The sequence below is a fragment of the Gopherus flavomarginatus genome, chromosome 8, assembly GCF_025201925.1.
Source record: "Gopherus flavomarginatus isolate rGopFla2 chromosome 8, rGopFla2.mat.asm, whole genome shotgun sequence".
Taxonomy (NCBI): Eukaryota; Metazoa; Chordata; order Testudines; family Testudinidae; genus Gopherus; species Gopherus flavomarginatus.
This window is the reverse complement of record NC_066624.1, coordinates 54710143-54718876: the sequence shown is the minus strand read 5'-3', so window position 1 is coordinate 54718876 and position 8734 is coordinate 54710143.

Below are 8734 nucleotides of genomic sequence, written 5' to 3'. Positions count from 1 at the left end.
TTAAAAAGATACATTTTACAGAACAATGGTTATACTCTTTCACGGTGAACAACACTATTCACATTACATAGCACATGTGATTTCAGTACAAGGTTGCATTTTGCATCTTAATATTGAGTGCCTGCAGCTTTGGTGTTAGAGATCACAGACGCAGGTCCAGACAACAGAATTTGGCTTGCATGCAGCCATGGTAAGCCATTGTCTTTCGGCTTCTGCAGCCTTCATATATCCAGCACCCTCCTTTCCAAAATACCAAGCAAAGCCCATTGAGTGCTGTGTCTTTCCTGTTAATGTGCAGCAGCAGAAACCAAACTCCCCCCGCCATCCAATTCTCTGGGATGATCGCTTTACCCCTCCCACCACCGCGTGGCTGGTATCATGGAAGATCCCTGCTAGTCACCACCCCCCCGCCCACCGCGTGGCTGGTATCAGGGAAGATCCCTGCTAGCCAAACGCGAAAAAGCTCAGCGCCAATCACCCCCCACCTCCTCCCTCCATTTGGCTAACTGCAGGGAAGGACTTTTTTTTTCAGCCACAGGCAAACAGCCCAGTAGGAATGGCCACCTCTGTCCCCTTAATTAAATTCCCATATTTCAACCAGGTTGCCATGAATGATATCACTCTCCTGAGGATAATACAGCAAGATAAAGAACGGATGTTGCTTGAATGCCAGCAAACACTGGGACCATACGCTGCCAGGCTCTGTCATGCAATGATACCAGATTACTTGCTACTAGCATGGCGTGGTCAAATGCAGAGTCCCCTGGTCCCGCGGCTTCGGAGGACCTCCCGTAGGCACGAAGCCGCGGGACCAGCGGAGCCTCCGCAGGCAAGCAGCCGAAGGCAGCCTGCCTGCCGTGCTTGGGGCGGCAAAATGCCTAGAGCCGCCCCTGGTCAAGTGTCCTACCATGGAGGATGGAATAAGGCTGCGCTGCCCAGAAACCCTCTGCAAAGGCTTTTGAAGTACCTCCAGGAGAGCTTCATGAAGATGTTCCTGGAGGATTTCCGCTCCATCCCCAGACACGTTAAGACTTTTCCAGTAGCTGTACTGGCCGCGAATGCATCTCAAGTCCTCAGGGCAAATTAATCATTAAAAAACACTTGCTTTTAAACCATGTTTTATATTTACAAAGGTACACTCACCAGAGGTCCCTTCCATGGCTTCATTGTCTGGGATAGTGGCTTGGGAGGGCTGGGAGGGTAATTCTGTCAGGCTGAGAAAAAGGTCCTGGCTGTTGGGCAGAACCGTGTGCTGTATGCTCTCTGCAAGCTCGTCCTCCTCTTCCTCTTCCTCCTCTTCCCTGTCCACAGAATCCTCATGCATGGCTGAGATTACCCCCGCCTCGGAATCCACGGTCAGAGGTGGGGTAGTGGTGGCGGACCCCCCGTAGAATTGCATGCAGCTCAGCGTAGAAGTGACATGTTTGCGGTCCTGCCCCAGACCTTCCATTTGCTTCTTTGGTTTTCTGGTAGGCTTGTCTGAGCTCCTTAACTTTCAGACGGCACCGTACTGAATCCCTAGTGTGGCCTCTCTCCATCATAGCCTTGGAGATTTTTTCAAATGTTTTTTCTTTTTTGTCTTTTGAAATGGAGTTCTGCTAGCACACAATCATCTCCTCATATAGTGATCAGATCCAGTATCTCCCGTATGGTCCATGCTGGAGCTCATTTTCAATTCTCAGACTGCATGCTTACGAGCTGCAGAGCTCTGCGTGGTCACCTGTGCTGATCAGCTCTCCATGCTGGGCAAACAGGAAAATGAAATTCAAAAGTTCGCGGGGCTTTTCCTGTCTACCTGGCCAGTGCATCCGAGTTCAGATTGCTGTCCAGAGCGGTCACAATGGTGCACTGTGGGATAGCACCCGGAGGCCAATACCATCGAATTGCGGCCACATTGACCCTAGTGCAAAATGGCAATACCGATTTCAGTGCTACTCCCTTCGTCAGGGAGGATTACAGATACCGGTATTAAGAGCCCTTCATTGTATGGACGGGTGCAGGGTTAATGTGGTTTAATGCTGCTAAATTCGATATAAACTCGTAGTGTAGACCAGGCTTTGAGGAGAGTCTATTGATAGAGATTTTATAGGTTACAGTCAGGAACAGAAGATGGAAGAGGATAATGTAAGGACCAGCTCAGATGAGAAACATTCACATAAAAAGGAATCTGACACATCAGAAAAGGGCAGACAATTAAACAGTGACAAGTTTTTAAAGTGCTTGTACACAAATGCTAGAAGCCTAAATAATAAGATGGGTGAACTAGAGTGCCTTGTGAAATAAAGGAGGGTATTGATATAATAGACATCACAGAAACCTGGAGGACTAAGGACACTCAATGGGACACAATCATTCCGGGGTACAAAATATATCGGAAGGACAGAACAGGTCGTGCGGGGGAGGAGTGGCACTATATGTGAAAGAAAATGTAGAATCAAAGGAAGTAAAAGCTTAAGTGAATCCACATATTCCACAGAATCTCTATGGATAGTAATTTCATGCTCTAATAAGAATATAATATTAGGGATCTATTATCGACCACCTGACCAGGACAGTGATAGTGATGATGAAATGTTAAGGAAAATTAGAAAGGCTATCAAAATTAAGAACTCAGGAATAGTGGGGTATTTCAATTATCCCCATATTGACTGGGAGTATGTCACCTCAGGATAAAATGCAGAGACAAAATTTCTCAATACTCTAAATGATTGCTTCTTGGAGCAGCTGGTACGGGAACCCACAAGGGGAGAGGCAACTCTAGATTTAGTCCTGAGAGGAGTGCAGGAGCTTGTCCAAGAGGTAATAATAAAAGGACCGCTTGGAAACAGTAACCATAATATAATAACATTTAACATCCGTGTGGTGGGAAGAACATCTCAACAGCCCAACACTGTGGCATTTAATTTCAAAGAGGGGAACTATGCAAAAATGAGGGAGTTAGTTAAACAGAAATTAAAAGGTACAATGACTAAAGTGAAATCCCTGCAAGCTGCATGGGCACTTTTTAAAGACACCATAATAGAGCTCAACTTAAATGTATACCCCAAATTAAGAAACACAGTAAAAGAACTAAAAAAGAGCCATTGTAGCTTAACAACCATGTAAAAGAAGCAGTGAGAGATAAAAAGACTTCCTTTAAAAAGTGGAAGTCAAATCTTAGTGAGGTAAATAGAAAGGAGAATAAACACTGCAAAATTAAGTGTAAAAATGTAATAAGAAAAGCCAAAGAGGAGTTTGAAGAACAGCTAGCCAAAAACTCAAAAGGTAATAACAAAATGTTTTTTAAGTACATCAGAAACAGGAAGCCTGCTAAACAACCAGTGAGGCCCCTCGATGATAGAGATAGAAAAGGAACGCTTAAAGACAATAAAGTCATTGCGGAGAAACTAAACAAAATCTTTGCTTCAGTCTTCACGGCTGAGGATGTTCGGGAGTTTCCCAAACCTGAGCCAGTTTTTGTAGGTGACAAATCTGAGGAACTGTCACAGATTGAAGTGTCACTAGAGGAGGTTTTGGAATTAATTGATAAACTTAACATTAACAAGTCACCGGGACCAGATGGCATTCACCCAAGAGTTCTGAAACAGTGGAAAACAGAAGTGTTCTCATGACTGGCAGCCCTGGGAATCTTTTGTCTCTCTGGGTCCCCACCCCTTTTTCTAAATGAAACAGTACCATGTTTAAGATGGATTCCAGTATCAGGTGACATGAACACATGTCCTGTGATATCTCAGCCTCCATTCTTCCAGGGCTGGCCCGCATGCACCCAAGAAGGTTTGCAAGTAAACAGACCATTTACAACCAATCGTCCTAGTCAATGGGAGCCATCAACCACCATTAATGGCCCACACTTTGCATAATTATGATAGGACCCCGGAGTTAAACTTCATATTCCTAGTTTCAGATACAAGAATGATACATACATACAAACAGGAGGAATATATTCAGTAGGTTATAAACTTTGTTATGATACCTTACAAGAGACTTTTTGCATAAACCTTATTCCAGTTACATCATATTCACACTCATAAGCATATTTCCATAAAACATTATGGAGTGCAAAGTCACACTCCTGTCTAACTCAGGCCAGGGAACTACTATGATTTCTCATCAAGCCCACAGCTTCTGGTTGACCTGGAGCATATATATATAAAACGACTTCAAGTGATGGAGAAGCCACTCTCACGCTGGGTAAATTGTTCCAGTGGTTAATTACCCTGGATCAGTGCTATGCTCCCAGCTTTGGAAGTGAGTCCCCCTTCGATGGTGCCTGACCCCCCGCAGTGGTCCCACTCTTCCTTCAGGATAGGCCACATGGCCTCATTTCCTCCTGAGACTGTGGCCTTGGCTACACTGGCGCTTTACAGCGCTGCAACTTTCTCGCTCAGGAGTGTGAAAAAAACCACCCCACTGAGCGCTGCAAGATACAGCGCTGTAAAGTGCCAGTGTAAACAGTGCCGCAGCGCTGGGAGCACAGCTTCCAGCGCTGCAAGCTTATCCCCATGGAGAGGTGGAGTACGTGCAGCGCTGGCGCTGCGACCACACTCACACTTCAAAGCGCTGCCGTGGCAGTGCTCCCGCGGCAGTGCTTTGAAGTTTCAAGTGTAGCCAAGCTCTGAATCTCTGGGCTCCAACTCTTCTGCTTCAGGCTGTGAACTCAGCCCAGCAAGTCCAACTGAAATAGACTCACTCCTGGTAGAGACATGTACATCCTGCAGAGATTAATGCACTGCACCCAGTATTAGCTGTAACACCAGAGAAGCACTGTCAAAACAGTCAGGTTTATTAGCAACTGGCACACAGCAAAAGAAGTCCTTAGGTTAGCACAGAGGAACAAAGGTTAAAGCATAGTCCATTCTAGTCAACCAAGCTATAGTGAATCTAAGGGCTTGTCTACACTATGCAGCTTTTAGCGACAAGGCTGTGTCGACACAGCCTTGTCGCTAAAAGTCAGCATGTGTAAATGCTCTTTGTTGGTACTTTGTCAGCACTTTTGCCGACAAAATACTTCCAGCTCCGTGAGCAGCGTTAGCTTTTTCGGCAGGAGCACTAGCCACGTTCACACTGCCACTTGCATCGGCAAAACTTTTGTCTTTCGTGGGGTGTGGGAGGGGGCGAGATTGGTTAAGTAACCGTGAAAGACAAAAGTTTTGTCTTTCAATTTCTCAGTGTAGACATATCCCCATATTCAGGCTCTGTATGTCTCTCTCACTCTCACTTTCTTAGCCAGTTCCTAGGTGAGAGAGCCCCCAGCTTCCTCCAGAAGAAAACACTCCATCCCCCATCTCACACCTCTCAGTCTTTTCTTCTCCAGATGGGGTCTCTGTTTGGCTTCCCTGCTGAGAGGTGGGGAAGTCCACCTCCTCTGGGTCATTGGTTGCTAGGTATCAATGTCTCAGTGATTGGGTTTTCCATTGTTTTCTCAGATTTTCTACTGATATGCCCAAATAAATTTGTCAGTCTCTAAGGTGCCACAAGTACTCCTCGTTCTTTTCACAGATATGGGGTCACCCTCACCCAGTCCTTTTAATGACTCATTCAGGGACAGCTAGGCAACACACACAGAGCTACATCTCTTAGCCTGCCCTGAAAGCAAACGTACTCCTTTTCCCTTCACTGGGTAGCCATGCAAAAAATGTGGAAGCTGAGGCACAGAGTATTCATAAAAATATTACAGAAAATTCCCACTTCATCATACCCTGTCTTTTAAAAATAGACACTTTATTGCCACCCTGAATTTGTATAGTTGCAGCCTCCAGCCATTGCAGTCTGCCTTTGTCTGCTAGATTAAGGAACCCTCTACTACAAACTAATCCTCTCTTCCCTCTAGATGCCTAGGTACTTAGAACATCCCCTGGGGAGGGGACTCAGTCAAGGGATAACCCACACTCCCCTCAGGCAGGAGGAGACAGGCAGGGGATCTCCCACATTCATTTCAGGCAGGGGATCACCCACACTCCCCTCAGGCAGGAGGAGACAGGCAGGGAATTGCCCACACTCTCCTCAGGCAGGGGATCGCTCACACTCCCCTCAGGCAGGAGGAGACCGGCAGGGGATCACCCACACTCCCCTCAGGCAGGAGGAGACAGGCAGGGAATTGCCCACACTCTCCTCAGGCAGGGGATCGCTCACACTCCCCTCAGGCAGGAGGAGACCGGCAGGGGATCGCCCGCACTCCCCTCAGGCAGAGGATCGCCCACACTCCTCTCAGGCAGGGGGAGACAGGCAGGGGATCGCCCACACTCCCCTCAGGCAGGGGGAGACAGTCAGGGGATCCCCCACAGTCCCCTCAGGCAGGGGATCGCCCACACTCCCCTCAGGCAGGGGGAGACAGTCAGGGGATCCCCCACAGTCCCCTCAGGCAGGGGCATACAGTTCATACAGGGCATACAGATCAGCAGCCCATGTTTACCTCAGGTGTGGCCAGTCAGGGAATCACCCCCACTCCCCTCAGGTAGAGAGAGGCAGTCAGGGACGGCTCTTACTCCCCTCACACAGGGGGAGACAGTCAGGGGATCGCCCCAACCCCACTCAGGCGAGGGTGTAGAGTCGTTGGACCGCCTGCGCTCCCCTCAGGCCGAGGGAGACAGTCAGGGGACCAACCATGCTTCCCTCAGGCCAGGGGGAGACAATCAAGGGAACACCCATGCGCCCCTCAGGCAGAGGGAGGCAGTCATGGGATTGACTGTGCTCCTCTCAGCCAGGGGGAGACAGTCGGGGAATCGTCCACGCTCCCTCAGGCAGGGGGAGACCACAAATATGGTTGGCAAGTTGGCAACATTGTAAATGTGAAGTCATAAAATTTTCCTGTATGATGTTCAAAACTCATGTAGCGCAAACTGGTCAAACAGGTCTGTCTTGAACAAAGGAGTGTATGTTTGCCTTAAATTATATAGAAGCAGTAAACAGAATCATCAAGCAGGAAGACTAAACACAGGAAGCTCAAACAGGTGAAAAAGAAACACTAGGAACATCCTTCCACACAGACTCTGTCTCTGAATTCCCAGCTGTAAATGTTTTTCAAGAGGGGGATTGAAACTATAAAATGAAGGGGCAAACACCCCAAGACACCACTCTCTCTTCCTGCCCCTTCACATTCTCTACTCCTGAGAAGACTAAAGGAAAAAGTTGTGGATTTTGTGGGAAGGGTCCTGACCTGAAGAGTTTGGTCAGTAATGTTGCTGGAAGCACGTGATGAGAAATTTTGCTTGAATCTAATGGAGTTTAAATTACACGCTAGTAACTTATGTGCTAATAACATTTTATTTATTTTTCTTTTAACCATTTCTGACTTATATGCCTCATTACTTGTACTCATTTAAAATCTCTTTGTAGTTAAATTTATTTTACTGTTTTATCTAATCCAGTGTGTTTAAATTGAAAGTCTCTGAGTAACTCTATTAGCTAATATATTATTCCCTCAAAGGAATAACGGATTTAAAATATTTGTACTGTCCAGGAGAGGGCTAGGCAGTACAAGATATACATTTCTGGGGGAAAATCTGGGACTGGGGGGGAGTGTTGGGGTCACTCTGCAACGTAATCAAGGGTAGTGAGAGCCAGGGTGTAACTGGCTGGCTGCAGTTACGCACAGACACTCAGGGTGCGGTCTGCACGCTGGAAGACTGTTTGTGAGCAGCAAAGGTGGGAGCTACTTCAGCAAGGCATTGTAAGGCAATGCAGGGTAGGGGTACACAGCTCCCCCCTCACTAGTCTGGATTGTACCCCAGTGTGTCACACCCAGGTTACATAAGGAAGGAATGCTGAGGATCATCCAGCCCTCTGACTACTACCCCATGCTGCTCATCCCTGTGGGCACTAATGGTACTGCAAGGTATGACCCTGAGCAGATCAGAGGTGACTACAGGGCCCTGAGCATGAGGGTGAAGGAGTTGGGGGTGCACGTGGTGTTCTCATTGATCCTTCCAGTCAAGGGCAATGGCACATCCTGGAAGTAAACACATGGCTTCATGGATGGTGTCACCAGGAGGGCTTCGGCTTCCTCAGTCATGGGATGCTGTTCTGATAAGGACTGCTGAGAAGTGATAGGGTCCAACTATTGAGAAGGGGAAGAGTTTCTTCACATACAGACTAGCTAACCTAGTGAGGTGGGCTTTAAACTGGGTTCCATGGTGGGAGGAGACAAAAGGCCAAAAGTCCAAAACATGAAGACCTAAGTGAAGAGTCAAAATCTGGGGGGAATACGGGCAATCACAGCACGGACAGAGGAGAGACAGGAGGGTATCGGAGAAAAACTCAGTTCTCGCTTTTAGTTTGGGTGCAGCAAAATCAAATACTTTATTATTTTTTAAGCAATATTAATTGAAGGAGGGAGTGCCCGAGGACACTGGGTTGCCCCAGTCCCGGACAGGTCTCTTCACAGGTAAACAATTACAGCAAGCATTTATACCTTTGCTACAGACAATAGCAAGCAATATTACAGACAATGATGAGCAACAGATGCATTTTGTTTATGCATAGGCCATCCTGCTATCTTATTTTTCTTAGCTTCTGGGCACCAGCCTACGTATTTAATTATCAGTGCAAGGTCGTAATAACTTCTCACACAGTTCTTTTCTGCTCGCCTCACACAATCCTCACTTCTACAAGTCTCACGTCATTAGGGTTACAGCTGGCCTAACTCTTGTTAACAAACTGACATGCATTAAGATCCCCTACAAACCCTTGTCAATTTTTTCCCTTCTTCCACACTCCCCCCTTTTGTACTTCTAGT